The sequence below is a fragment of the Condylura cristata genome, unplaced genomic scaffold, assembly GCF_000260355.1.
Source record: "Condylura cristata isolate star-nosed mole 26May11 unplaced genomic scaffold, ConCri1.0 scaffold00001, whole genome shotgun sequence".
Classification (NCBI taxonomy): Eukaryota; Metazoa; Chordata; class Mammalia; order Eulipotyphla; family Talpidae; genus Condylura; species Condylura cristata.
This window is the reverse complement of record NW_004567102.1, coordinates 66,854,826-66,870,422: the sequence shown is the minus strand read 5'-3', so window position 1 is coordinate 66,870,422 and position 15,597 is coordinate 66,854,826. Positions and strand designations below refer to the sequence as shown.

General features: G+C 38.0%; 1 protein-coding gene across 2 annotated transcripts in view; it reads left to right on the top strand.

The window, feature by feature from the left end:
* EPB41L2 (erythrocyte membrane protein band 4.1-like 2) overlaps nt 1-15,597 on the top strand; it is a 193,053-nt gene that overhangs the window by 30,793 nt on the left and 146,663 nt on the right. Inside the window, exon 1 of one of the 2 annotated variants that reach the window (XM_012721886.1) lies at nt 13,458-13,485. The exons of the other annotated variant lie outside the window; for it this stretch is intronic. The gene's annotated coding sequence lies outside the window, so the exon portion shown is untranslated. Of the gene's footprint in view, nt 1-13,457; nt 13,486-15,597 lie in introns of those variants that run through there. 2 annotated transcript variants of the gene reach the window in all.

Genomic DNA, 15,597 nt, shown 5'->3' with positions numbered 1-15,597 from the left:
CGGGAATATTTATGTAATTTGACAGACATCTCAAAGTTTCTAAAGTAAATATCTAATAAAATAAGTCGATCTTTGATATGTAAATCATACTAGGAATTTCATGGAGAGAAATATGCTTCTTATTTCTGGAATTAACTAGGCAATTTCAAAATAGATTACGATCACTCATCCTTCCTAGTTGTTTTCAAACATTATTCTTGTAGAATGTAAATTTAGCTTTGTTAAATTTAACATTGTTGCCCAGGTGATTCTTCAGAATTTGACTAGTAGGATTTATTAAAAGCACCCTTTCATAAATGCTCAAGTGGGGTGATAGTTTCAGAGTTTTGTAAAATAAACACTACACTGTTAAGCTTTTTCAATCCTGACCAAACAGCAAAGTCCTCAAGGCCTTTACCTGATGCTTTTCCAAAGGACAGCCACTGAGCTAACTGTAAGTCATAAAAAGACAAAATTTTGTCTTACTAGAATTTTGGAAACGGGTGGTGTGGTAGAGAAAGAGGGGTGGTTAGTCTAGTGGAGACAGGCGGAATATGCCCATGTAAATGGAATGTTTAAGGTTTTGTTTCTCACTTTAGCATTCCCTCTCTGGTCTTGGCACTGAGTAATACTGATTGGAAGATGGAAAAGTTGCAGCCTTCTCTTGCCAAGTTAAGCAATCACTGTAGTGTTCCCTAAGTGGCTAGGCATTTACACATGCAACCAGACTTTGATAGGACACATGAACAATTTTGGGAGCACAAAGAATAAAGACAGGACAAGTTCAGATTATTTCAGAGTGGGAGACATTGCTATTAGTAATTACTACTCGTAACATTGAGTTACTGATTACATAAGTATGATTGGAGAGCAAAAATGGAAGAAAATATATATGTAAATATGTATTTATCTGTACTAAGTAATGTACCCAGAAGATCTCTCCTTGAAACTGCTATAGCATAGTCAATAATTTAGATAATTTGGCATATAATTTAGAGATTGTATGACCTTCCCTTCTGATTATGGAAACATAAAAGGTTTTGTTGCTTTCACTTCTCTGGAGATAATCTTTTAAAACAAATATTCTTAGAAGGTTATCAGTAATTCTGATGGTGCGCTAGACTGATTGGTAATGTGAGTTAGTGATTGCATATTATCTCTTCATAACTGTAATGAAGGACAAACTACTTAATGATTTATAATGGTTGACTTTTATTTTTATTTATTTATTTATTCTTTTAAAGATTTATTTATTTGTACATACAGAACTGGGGTACAGGCCAGAGGTGCAGGGGCGGTGAGAGGCTTCACCAGAGACAGAGTGGGGAACAGAACAGGCAGATCGACAAAGTACACTGCTGAGGGGAGCAGTGGGCAGGTCAGGAGAGGTCTGCCACGCCATGTGGGTCACCTCCGGGGCAGGCGGGAATCGAACTCATGCGGAAGTGGCTTTAGATTCTCAGTGCAGTGCTTTACCCCGCTGCGCCACCAGGGAGGGCCCCTGACTTTTATTTTTGTAATTAATTACATAGGGGTAAGGGAAGAGCCGTTAACACTTTTGTTCTCAGGGCCCCCCAAACTACTCTTGATGTGGCCCTAGCTTAATATTGCCCTACTTATATGTCACCCTCTGTTCTAAAATGCAGATGACTGCTAACTTAAACTCAGACCTCTAGAAAACATGTTGGAATGCTGGCTTTCTGTGTACTTTGTTTTAGAAAAAGATTTATTTTTATTTATTTATGCATACAAACACTAGGGTACTCTGGCCTGTACCCCAGTTCTGTATGAATAAATAAATAAATCTTTAAAAAAAAAAAAAAGAAATACACTGGTGAAGAGAGCAGTGGCCAGAACAGAGAGGTCTGCTGTGCCTTGTGGGTCAGGTCCCTGTCACAGATCTAAGTCATACTGCAGTTGTTGGTGTAACTTGATAGCCCTTAGATTTAGCTTTAGAACAACCAAATCAGTGAGTTATTACATGGTAGATGTTTGAATTCTGTTCAGGCACTTATGGTAGAATTTATGATGCAGAATTTTCACTTTGCCTTCCTTGGAAATATTTCAGGTCCTGGCAGTTTTGAGTAGCTATTTAAAATTGAATATTAGTAGCAGAAAGTTAAATAGATCTTGGAATGTTATGAGACATTTGGAGACAGGAATAGTTTTTAGACAACTTTTTCCTCTGCCACCATCTCTTATATGCCTTTGTCCCTGATTCCTCTTTAACCTCAAAGCCCATACCGAGTTTATTAATGTCCACTACTTTTTGTATTTTGCTTTGTCATATTATCTGTTGTGGAAATGTCCAGTATTTGTTTTTGTCATTCTTGTTTTACTCCATATAATTTCCTTGAACTCCCTCCATTTTGCTGTAAATGATTGTATTTTGTCTTTCCTTATGATTGAATAGTACTACATAAGGTGAATATAACACATCTTCCTGATTTAATTGCCTGTTGTTGGGGATTTAGGCTGCTTCTGTGTCTTAGCTATAGTAAGTGGTGCTGCAATAAATATTATAGAGTATGTATTTTTTTGTGTGTGTTAATGGTTTCTATAGATAGTTCTTCATGCTGATGTTCATTATTAAATCTCTAATGTGTACCTTAAGAGCTCAGTAATTTTTGTTGAATGAAATAATGCTTTTTTTTAAACTTATAAAAGTTAATGCTTTCCCAATTTGGGGACTATCTGAAGGAAATGCTTAAAAGTGTGTATTTATCTAGAAAATTGCAAGTACAGCTTTTGTATACTATTACAAATCAGAAATTATGACAGTTGCTTCAAAAATGTTTTCCTGATGTGATGCAGAAATCCTGGTGTGTTTTATTTAGGGCATCAAATTTGAATAAAGATTAAAGGTCCCCATAGATTCTTTTATTGCATTTTTAAAAGGTGAACAGTGAATTTTTATATGTAGACATTGGTTCAACAACTTAAACAACACAAGTATTTCATTTTTGCTGATGTTAACAGCCAGAGAAACATCCTGGATTGAGGCCAGCCCTGTTGGCATGACGTTTGGTTTATAGAGCCACTGCGAAGTCATTGGCTGCATTTCACTGCTGGCCTTCTATCTTTTTGGCAGACAGTGGTGGCTTTACAGGTCTGTGAGGTAATGGGTAATATTGTTTGACTTCCTAGGCAACAGCCCTCTGAGACCCAATCGGCTGTGTTCCAAGGGGAGCTGTAACAGTTGCAGAGGGACCTGGCACTGTGGAAAGGAAACTTATTTATCTTATTGTCAGCTTTTGTTGTATTAAAATAAGTACTTGAATATAAGTGATGCACACTTAGATGTGAATCTAAGGCCTTTCTGTTAAGTGTCTTTCAGATATAAAGAAATCCATTATACCTCGTAGTTCTTGCTTATAGAAAGGAAAGATAAGTAACCTCAAACTGAACTCTGACAATAGACAGGAAATTTAACTTTGGTATTTGATATAATCAAGCATTTCATCATAAGAAAATGTGTATTTTTCCTTTTTTTATTTTGCCTGCTTCCATGTATAGTATGTCTTTGGAATGAGAGCAATGAAAGTGACAAGAATTCTTTCTTTTGAGCTAATGCACCAAATAGATAAAGCAGCGGCAGAGTAATTTTAAGACCAGTTATACGTATTGGTGAGGTACCTAGAGGAAGAAGCTTGTGAGAACTGATGAACTAGATTAAAAAAGGGGTCATCAAGAATGGAGGGGAAGTGAGTACACTCTTTACCAGTACGGGAATAAATGTAGTAGAGCATGTGTGGCTGGAAAAGCAGGCCCTCCTTAACACTCTGGAGGCCTTAAAATTTGATTCAAAAGACAATAGAGATCCATTGTTGCTGCTCAATTGTGCAAGATGCAAACAGTTTTTTAAAAAGATGGACAGGATTTGGCAGAGATGTTCAGGATGGTTTCTCTGAAAGTTCTAAGTGGGTGTTAATACACCAGGAGAGACAGGTTCATTTGTAGAGTAGCTTCCCTCACTGAGTGACATTTACATTGTTCGGGTCACTTTACCCCAAGTGTGAGCTTTTGCCTTAGAGACACAAATTTGATCTTGTCAATATCATGGTAGTTAATAATGGAACTTGGGAAAGCAGAGCCATGCTCATTCTCTCTCCACCAAACAAGAACAAAAATCAAACCCCAACTTCTATAGACAGATAAATAATGAATCTTATCAGAGATAAATGGGTCTAAAGTAAAATGTCAGTGTATAAATTTACAGTGGGAAAATCTAATTGACAAGAGGAATAAATTTGCACATGACCCTGTCTAGTGTGTGTTTTGCTTACTGCCCATATGGCATTGTCAGGTGGGAAGTTGTGAGCAGTGAGTCAGAGCTGCAAGGTTGGTTATAATAATGAGAGAGCTTATGAGTGATTCATTTTAAAAAAAACATCTTGTTTATTCTTCCTGGACTAGGAGCTTTGTCTTGATCATATAGCATCAAAAGAATAAATCTGGCCCCTGCCTAATCCATCATCACAAAAAGACTATTGTTTGAAGGGACAAAAGCATGGGGGTCAGTCTGACCTCTGTTTCTCTGTATTCTTTTCCCTGTTCCCTCATCACCGGCCACATTTAAGATGTAAAAACTGGGCCCTCCCTGGTGGCGCAGCGGGTTAAAGCACAGCACTGAGAAGCTAAAGCCACTTCCACATGGGTTCGATTCTCGCCTGCCCCAGAGGTGCCCACATGGAGTGGCAGACCTCTCCTGACCCGCCCGCTGCTCCCATCAGCAGTGTACTTTGTCGATCTGCCTGTTCTGCTCCCCACTCTGTCTCTGGTGAAGCCTCTCACCACCCCTGAGCCTCTGGCCTGCACCCCAGCTCTGTATGCACAAATAAATAAATCTTAAAAAAAAAAAGATGAAAAACTTTCTTCAGACATTTTAATGATGTCACTCATAGCACCTCATATCTTCTGGGCCTAGGAGCCACTTAGCATCTTTTTTTTTTTTTTTTAAAGATTGGCAGTGGCAGTGAGAGGATTCACCAGAGAAAGAGTGGGGAGCAGAACAGGCAGATTGACAAGTACATTGCTGAGGGGAGCAGCGGGCGTGTCAGAAGAGGTCTGCTGCACCATGTGGGTCACCTCCGGAGCAGGATCGAACTCATGAGAAAGTGGCTTTAGCTTCTCAGTGCTGTGCTTTAACCTGCTGCACCACCAGGAAGTCCCGCCATTTAGCATCTTTTAAGTGATTTTGCATAACTCTGCTTTTTTTCACTTTGTGCTAGTAAAGGGTGTTCTTACGTTTAGTTGTTTTTTGTTGTTGTTGTTTTTGTTTTTGTTTTTCCCCTGTGAACTGCTTATAATTTAAAGACTGTCAGTGGATGTAAGTCAGGCCAGCTCGGGGTCATCTTCTATAGTAAGGATATGCTAGCTCTTGTTGCTTGTACAACATTTCCTTACCTTAGGGGTCTAGAAATAGAGGGCTTTCTGTGGGAATGAAGCTAAACAGACGAAACCACCAACCTTTGCAAAAGACAGGTGACAGATGGTAGTGATGACAAGTGTTGAGTGATGGAGAAGGTGGAGAGGCAACTTGGAATGAACCTTAATAAAGGGGAATCAATTTTGTAGGATAATGATTTATTTTTGACAGTAAACAGTGGGTCATCCAAGTGGAGATGAATATGGGTGAGTGTTTTGATACTGTGACATTAGTAGATTGATTAAGGCCAGAAACGTACATTTGGGCAGCCTACAGTAGAAATAATGGTTTTCTTATCTTAACAGTCAATTAAGAAAAGGTACTGATTCATGTCTTAAGTGCCTTAAGGTATTGTTTAATGTGAATATAAAAAAGCTAATATTATTGTGGCGGTCTGCTAAGTACTTCTCTGTGCAAGATCATGATTAATCTTCAGAACAAGTTAGGAATTGGACATCCATATTCCAGTCATCTGGGAGAGGAAGCAGACTTGGACAGGCACCTAAGTGTGGATTTATCAAAGTTGGGCTTGCAACTGTAGGTGTTTACTGAGCTTCCACTGTTGACCACAGTCATGCCTTGCCTCTCAGATCATTTATGTGCTAGTAATCAAAAATGAGTAAGACGGCCCTCCCTGGTGGCGCAGCAGGTTAAAGCACAGCACTGAGAATGTAAAGCCGCTTCCGTATGAGTTCGATCCCCGCCTGCCCCGGAGGAGACCACATGACGTGGCAGACCTCTCCTGACCCGCCCGTTGCTCCCCTCAGCAGTGTACTTCGTCGGTCTGCCTGTTCTGTTCCCCGCTCTGTCTCTGGTGAAGCCTCTCACCGCCCCTGAGCCTCTGGCCTGTACCCCAGTTCTGTATGCATAAATAAATAAATCTTTAAAAAAAAAGTTTAAAAAAAATGAGTAAGACTTAACAAAAAGCCAACAAATTACTTTGAAATGAGCAGATAGGCTGTGGCCTCCAGTGGAGAAGGGAATGGACTGGACTGAGTTTTGGCATAACACCCATAGAGCGTGGAGGTGGACTAAGAAGCAGGGCAGTTCAGAGAAGGATGGTTTTCAGTCCAAATAAAAACATATTCAGGAGATTATTTAATGTAAGGTCACCAGAGGATTTTAGTGGCTGGCCTGTAGGTATCCCTTAAATATTGCTTCCTTGGACATTAGTAGGGAAGGGGCAGTAATATAAGACCCATGGTTACCCACAGTTGCTTAATGTAGTTCCACATGCAGCATTGTGCGCCTGATGTTTATGTAGCAGAATTGTGGCAGTCGACCTTGGGGGTATAAACTTTAACTAAAGGCACGGTGGTCCCTGCTGTCAGAGCCCTCTTAGTGCAGTTAGGGAAGTTGACTTTTAAAGTGTAAATAAATTTGTCCTGTGTTGATGACTAGTCCTCGTAGTTGATGGGAGCGCTCTGGCTGGTGGTCCTGTTTATTCACATCTGTCTCATGCTAGTCTGTGACAGGAATGCCTTTTTACGGAAACCTCTTACACAGGGGAGATGTAATAGTACCCTAACCTGTATGTAAAGTCCTTTTTCATGAGCACCCTCCTCAGCTCTGCACTTTCTCTTCTCAATGGTCTCAGTTATGAATCCAGTGCTGTTGTGATGACAGGTTACTTATGTTCTCATAAGCATGCTGTATAGGTCTATGACATGGACTTTCATAGCTCTTACTCTCTCTGGTTTATCTTTTCCTCATTTATGAAAATTCTCCCCTTCAAAGTTCAATTAAAAAGTCATCGTTGGCCCTCCCTGGTGGTGCAACTGGTGTAAGACGCCTCACTGCAAGCTAGCTGCAACCTCTTCAGTGCAAATTCTGTCACTGGCCCAGGAGGTGATCCACATGGCCCAGCAGACCTCTCCTGACCCGCCTGCTGCTTCCCTCAGCAGTGTACTTTGTGTCAGTCTGCCTGTTCTGCTCCCCACTCTGTCTTTGGTGAATCCTCTCACTCCCTGCACCTCTGGCCTGCACCCCGGTTCTGTATGCACAAATAAACCTTAAAAAAAAAAAAAAAAGGTCATCCTCTGGAGCTTTTCTGCACTGCTCCAGAAAAGCAGTGCATTCCTTCCTCTTTGCTTCTGTCTGTATTGTAGACCTGACATTTTGCTTTGCAATTATGGATTTCTCTCTGTCTTTAACAGTGACTAGGAGTGTTTTGAGGACATGGGCCATGTTTTACAGGGTATTTTTTTTAGTTTAGCCCCATGCCTGAGTCATAGAGAAATGTTCACTTAATAGATCCTGAATGAGTGAAATAATAATGCCTGATTGCCACTCATAAACTGGCAGCTTTTGCACTATTTGTTTTTGAAAAGACTTATTTACTTGATATGACAAGAAAGTTAAATACTCCTGTAGACATAGAGTTATTTTCAGGAAGGGAAGTTTGTATTTGTGTCCACTGAAATTATTAGTGCACAAAAGATTAGATAGAATTAATTTTGGAGAGAAGATGAAGGACTACAGGAAAAGAAATACAAAGTGAAGATTTTTACATTCTTCCTTTGATTTTAGGTCATTGGATTGTGTAAACTTTTAGGGTGGTAGATGAAATAGTAAAATCTTTTTATTCTTAGAAAATCATATATACATATTAAAATGCATTCTATTAATCTGGACGGGTTACTTTATTCATTTTTTACTTTATGAAACATTTTGTGTTAAGCTTTTTTTTTTTAACACATTTTTTTTTTAAAAGATTTATGGATTCACCAGAGATAGAACGGGGAGCAGAACAGGCAGATAGGCTAAGTACACTGCTGAGGGGAGCAACGGGCAGGTCAGGAGAGGTCTGCCGTGCCATGTGGTCACCTCCGCGGCAGGCGGGGATCGAATTCTTGTGGAAGTGGCTTTAGCTTCTTAGTGCAGTGCTTTAACCCGCTGTGCCACCAGGGATGGCCAGGCTTTTTATCTACACAATTTCCTAGAATATAGCATCTTTATTTCCACCTTAAATTGTTTGAGAGTACATTTTTACTCATTTACTCCATAAACATGTATTGATGTCAAGTAATGTTGTAAGTAACGTGAATAGATTGACTTAAGGCACAGACAAAAATTCCAGTCTTCATAGAAATTATGTTCTCAAATTAGTTCTGGTGTAATGATGTTACAAGAATTTTACTCAGAAACATAGCTGATTACCTAGTAACTGATAGCACAAGAGAATCGTTTCACAGAATTTGATTATTAAGAGGCTATGTATGATAACATTAATTAGCACTTGGGAAGAGCTACCTTTGGAACATTGATGACAATGGTGACCTCACTGTTTTTATGGCACTAACAAATTGCTCACCATGCGTAGGCACTATGGTCTAATTAGGACGCTTTCAGTCATTGAGACCCTATGCATAACTTATGAGATTGTTACCTACCGATTTTTTAAAATTTATTTTTGTTTACAGAACTGGGGTGAAAGGATTCATCAGAGACAGAGTGGGAAGGGGAGCAGAACAGGCAGATTGACAGAGTATACTGCTGGGGTAGCAGTGGGCCGGTCAGAAGAGGTCTGCTGTGCCATGTGGGTCAGCTCCCTGGTCAGTGATCGAACTCATGCTGCAGTGTCCTTGGAAAGCTTCGTAATGCAGTGCTGTTACCTGCTGCACCACCAGAGAGAGCCCCTAATTTTTTTGTTTTACAGGTGTGAAAACTGAGAAAATAAAAATCACTTGCACAGCAGGTTTTGAACTCATGCATGTTAGTGCTTAGCATTAAAAATTAAGCAATTAAGAGATTGTTTCTTTTGATGAGACTTTATGAAGACTGAGTGTAAAGGTAATGAAGAATTATTGATAAGAGATGGAATAAAGCATGTGGTATTGGGTTTTATAGAGTCCAGTACTTAGGAGCTCCACTGGAGCACTACTACACTGCTCGAGTTGGCTGGTCACTTTGCAGCCGTGTCCTTAATATATGAAATGGGAACAGAATAGGATATTGGTAAAGATCACTTGGTTACTATATGCAAAAGCTCTTAGCAGAATACTCAGTGCATGGGGAGTGTTCAGGAAATATTAGTTATTCATCATATATTCCTTTTATTATTACCATTTTTTAATGGTATTGGATAGTGTTTTTTTTTTTTTTTAAAGAAAAATTTGCCGCATGTTTGGGTTGATAACCTTCTTTCCTTTCTTGATATATTTCCTTTCTGTTTTCAGTTTGGTGTTTGGGCGAGGGTTTTGCTTCAAGTAACAATGAGATGCAGTTATTTGAGTGTATGTTGGTTTTTATATTTTATTCATTCTTGTTCACTACACTTTCTTCGATAGAACCACTGATATGTTACAACACAGGAAGTCTTTCAATCTTGAGAGATTCTCTCTGAAGTAGTGTTCTTCTGTGGCAAGGTAAAAGGGACTCAAACTACATGATGTAATGAGAATTGTTTACAGAGTATGAGCAGAACAGTGACTGTTGAAGAGTTGAGGAATGGGCAGTTCCACCAGAGAAGTGAGCTCCATTGATTAAAAAAAAAAAAAAAGCAGCCAGCCACTCAGTGGTGGACTGATTGACCTCCTCTAAAGAGAACCTAAATTGTTGCATCTCTTAACAATAGCATGGAAAATTCATTCATTGGTCTTTCTGCTGTTATTTCATTCAACTGTGCATAACCCCAATAGTGGTAGCATTTTGGAATGTGTGTGAGATAAGGAGAGGAAATCACTTTGGGTCAAGGAGAATATAAAAGCTAGAATTGCAAATTATTTAGAATACTGAAACAAGAAGAGCACTGCACAGCAGGAAGAGAGCCTACAGAAGCTGTGATCACACATTCATAACTTTATTGTCATATTAAATGAAAAAATTGAAATTGTTGAATCTCATACAATAGAAAGAGAAATCAGTAAGGAAGGTAGAGGGAATTAATGACAAACAAAAATTGGAAGTGGGGGAAAAATGACAACAGCTGAACTTAGTTTTCTGATATCTGCTTATATAATAAGTTTTATAGTTTTTTTCCCCAATACACAGTTTAATGTCTAGGTGTACTTCATTTATGCAGGAAAAGGGGATAGTCTGAGTGTACTATGGTGGTGGATGTCTAACTTGAATGAGCCTGTGCTCAGTTTTTCTTTCTTTTTTTTAAATAATGACTTCGATTTATTGCCTTTTTGGGATGGAGATGATGGTGAAAGCATTTACTTAAATCTTACACCTTTGTATGCATAAGAATCATCTAGAGAATTTTATGAAGAAATTTCTTAATGTGTTTCCCCCCTCCTCTCCTCTTACCCTTTCTTTCTCCATTTCTAGATTGATTTCTTAAAGAGATAAGTGAACAAACAGCCTTGCAGAAACTACTTACAGAAGTGAATACCTCAACAAAAGTAGTAGTGTGTGTCCATGGGAAAGAGTAGAAAGTTAGACTTGCTGAAACTGGTTTTCAGTGAACCTTTTAAGCATTATTTTCAAACATTCTTTTAACTAGCAAGATTATTTTAAAAACTTGTATAATTTCAGGGAAATATTTTGCTGAGAAAGGTGTAGCAGGAAGAAAAAGTGGAGAAAAATCACATTATTTCTCAAATATACCAAGCCAACTTGGAAGGTAGCAGTTTTCTTCTTAGAGAAGTTGTTCCCTAGCACAAACTACTACAAATTATTCAGACCATTGGCAGCAGCACAGAAAACTGCCCATTTCACCCTTCCAGCACCTAAGTGTAGACGATTCATAGCTGGAATCTATCCTTAAGAAACTGTTGGCTTTATTAAAGCCAAATGTGTAGAGTTCTTTATTTATATACATGAATGGCCCTCAGTGCTTTTGCCATGTATAAAATAAGCCACAGAGATACTTAAACAAGAACACGCAAGCAAACAAGCAAACAAAACACCCTTAACTTACTGTGTGTAAAAACAGATGCAAGCATAACCTGCTGGGTGTAAATACATCTGTCTCGTGTGCTCTTTACCCCTCTCTGTATTAGCTGACTTCTGTTGGTTCTCGTCTTCTCCCTCCATTCTGTATCCAACTTGTATTTGTCATGCGGTGACCAATTCGATATTTTTCATCACTGCTGTATAAAAAAGTCTAGATTTTAAAATGGGTTTCTAGTAGTATGAGAACTTAAAAAATGTAACAGTATAAAGAGATTCCTTAACTGCCCATTTAGTCCATATCTGAAGTAAACTTTCCCAGGCCTATTTTTTCTAACAGGTCAGAAAACTAGAGTGAATAGTGAACTTCAGTGCTTTGACATCTCTGCCAGACCTCTGGATAACCTTGCAGCAGCTGTCCTTCCGTTGTTGTTTACTTACTCAAAAATGAGCCTGTGAAAATATGGGTGATTAACTCAAGACAATTTTGGGTTTGTTTGTTTCTGTAGTGATTGTCTGACAGGCTATTGCAGGTTGGTGGAGAGAGAGCACTCACTAACTCTTTTAGGGGCTCTCTCTTCCTGCTCCTTCCATAGACACTTACTCATAAATATTACCAATTAGGTGTACTTTGAAGATGTCGATAAGCTGATAAATAATAATGTGAAGTCTGTTTGGTATCTCTTCAGTTGATGGAGAGAAACACAGTCTGGTTTATATCAGCGAAGGCAAGCAGTGCGTGAGAGTGTGTGATTCGTACTTGCTCCTTGTGTACTTTACCTATTTAAACTGGAAAGATCACCTAAAATGCCAAAGTGTACCTTTTGTATTTAGATGCAGGCAAGCCAGATATCCTAAACATATGAGAATTTTCCTTTGAATTTCTATTTTGGAGGAGTTGGTTTGCCTTCTAGATTTCTTCCCAGTATAATCTAAAGGACTGTTTTGCTGGAATATTCAGTTTACCTTTGAAAAGGCCTTTTGAACATGAGCATATTTTAAATTAGTAGTGATACTATTCTGAAAAATACTTATTTCATTATCTTTTAGTAAGTCAGAGTTAGGGTGTGTAATTGAATCAAGGTTCCTTTGCTTATCATTTTTGTATGGTTTGGGGACAGTTAACATTTTTTTGGGGGGGAGAATTTGCCTTTTACATCATTATTGGAACTTGTTTGTGGTTGCAAGACATATTTGGAGACAGAATATGTTTCCTGGAAAATACCGGACAGAATTTCAATTCCAATTTGTGAATTGTGAGTTTGGGTCACAGATTTAATTTTGACTTTTGCCTCTCCTGGGCAGGGTAGCGTCCTGCTTCATTGCTTCATTTTGTGAGTAATTGCAGGTGTCTTTTTCTTTCTTTTTTTACCATTTGGGCTTTTTTTTTTTTTTAAATTAATGACCTATGTGAAATTTTAAGCCAAATGGGATATGAAGAACTCCTTATTTTTAAAGGTTCTTCTTTAATTTTGCACTTAGAAGTCAATTTTAGCCTTATTTTTAGAAATTAAATGTTTTACGGTTGTTATAATAATTTACCACCTCCTACCCTCACATTCCACTTCAATAGTTGATGGAGAAAATTGCAGGTTGATTCTGTACGGCTGAATAAAAAGCCAAGAGAAACTTCAACTTCACCCTCTGACTTGCTTATATACCTTCATTAGCTCCTTAAGGTTGGAGAGAGACCTGAGATTCAGAGGGATGATTTCAGATTATTACTTTTTAAATCAAAAGGCAGACATACCTATTTAACTACTTGAAATATGGTAAGTTGAGAATAGTGAGAAATCAAGGACAATTAAGCATCAGGCAATGGCTTTATGTGTAGCCTATTGCATCCTGGACTTTTTGGGTAGAACAGAGAAACAGCTGTGATGCCAACTGCCCTATAAACTTCAGATGCTGGTGTGAAGTGTGGGGCAGGACTCTTTATGGACTGTTTTAATGGAGAGCTTTGCCCACAGGTCCTTGGTGACTTTTCCTTTTCTTCACAAAAAATGCAAAACATTTGGGGCCCTTTCATATTGGTTAATGAAAAATTATGTGTTGGTTCATAAAACAAGTAGCCTTGAGAGATGGGTCTGCCGAGAAATTGACTACATTTTTGTGGGAGATCGGGTGAAAAGGGCAGTTTCCTGTGCTGCTGCCAAAAGGTCTGAACAATTCGTAGTAGCTTGTGGCTAGAAAACAACTTCTGGGAGGCAAAGCCAGACACCACTGCAAATCGGTTCTGGGTATGTAGGAGAAAGTGCTCTTCTTTCCTACTTGATTGTTAGAATTTGTAGCAAATTTATATGCTAAGTTTAGAAAACTCTACCATTTAATCTGGTGCTTAAGTTAATTTGGATAAATCTTGGGAGAATGATGCATAATGTGGTCCTTTACAGAAGGGCAGCGTTTCTATTTTGCTTTAATTGTGACTGAGGGTTTGGGGGGTAACCTATTTTTCTCTAGCCATAAGAGTGTAAGTAAACCTTAATATCTGAGACACGTATTTTATAGGAATGGGGTCTTTTATTTAGCTAACTTACTATAATGTGTCTTCGTAGTTTACTTGGGTGAACCATTTTTTATTAGAAAAATGTTTCTAAAAAATATATGTGTAAGTACAGGTAATTGCCACTTTATAGTACTTACAGTGTGCCAGACACCATGCTAGGGTCCTATATTGGATATTCTGTCCTCTGGGTGAGGGAAATTGCCAAGTGAGGGTAAACTAGATTTGGTTGAAGCCAACCAGCCAGTTTTGGTCTGTGCCCTCCTTATTTCTGTGGTTCCATACATATTTTAGAATTGAATGCTCTGTCTCCTTGATAAATGCCACTGGGATTTTGTAAAGGGGCTGCATTGAATCGATAAAATGCTTAAGATAGCATTGCTGTTTTCCCAATGTTTATTCTGCCAGTCTAGCAACGTGAATAGATATCTATTTCTTTGTCATCTTCCATTTTCTTTAATCATGTTCTAGAGTTTTCAGTGTAGATCTTTCACTTCCTTTGTTAAATTTACCCCCAGATATTTTGTTCTTTTGATGTAATTGTAAATGGGATTGTTTTTTTAATTTCTATTTACTTTAATACATTGTGTGTAGAAACACAATAGGTTTTTGTATTTTGATTTTTGTTTCTTAGCTACTTTATTATAGCCATTTGCTATTTCCAGGAGTGTCTTGGTGTCATCAGGGCTTTCTGTGTTTGTAATCATGTCATCAGCAGTTGTCCAATTTGGATCCTTTTCATATCATTTCTTGCTTAATTGCTCTGGCTAGACTAAGAGTGAACATCCTTGTTTCTTGAGTGAAAAGCTTTCAACATTGAGTATGCTGTTAGGTATATAGCTTCTGTTAGGTTGAGGTTTGTGCCTTCTAAGTTCTACTTTTTAGAGAGTATGTATCAGAAAAGTGTTGCATTTTGTCAGTGATTTTTTAGCCTCTATTGCTGTGGTCAGGTGACTTATCTCTTCTGATATGAATTATATTAATTGATTTGCATATGTCAGATATTCCTTGCATACCTGGAATGAAGTTTTTTCCACATACATATATTGGTGGGTTCTACTTGCTGATTGAATGAATTGATAGATTTGTTGAGGATTTTTGCCATCTATGTTCATCAGAAATACTGGTCTTTGGTTTTTGTGTTGTCCTCTAGTTTTGGGAATGTTGGTACTGTAAAATGTAGGGAGATTTCTCCCCTCCTTCCTCCTTGCTTATTGAGTAGAGTGTGTAACAGTCTTTGAAAATTTTGGTAGCATTTAGTAGCAAAGAGATCTGGTCCTGGACCTTTCCTGGTGCTTTTTTTTTTTTTTTTTTTAAATAATTGCTTTGGCTATTTGGATTTCTGATGGTTTTATAAAAACAATTACTGTTTGATTATTGTTTCCATTTCTGTACTTGTAATTGGTCTGTTCAAGTTACTCCTGTATGCTTCAGTCTTTAAAGGCTGTGTGATTCTAAAAATTTGCCCATATTTTCTACTCTTCTTATTTCTTTTTATGTAAATATTTACAGTAATCTCATGAACCTTTTTATTATAGTTCTCTGCTATCTGTTGTAACATTGTCTCTTTCATTTCTAATTATTTTAATTAGGACTTTCTAAGGTTAGCTAAGGTTTTATCCAATAGATTTTTTTTCTGTCCTTTTGGTTTCTATTTCATCTCTAACTTTTATTACTTCCTTCCTTCTCTTGACTTTTCATTTTGTTTGTTGCTTTATCTCCATTTCCTTCAAATGTAAAGTCAGACTTGGTATTGTGTGAATGACACTAGAAATTTGATGTTGAATGTGGTAATGCTATAAACAGATTGAGTGGAAGCTCAACTAAAATTTACATAGTATTATAAACT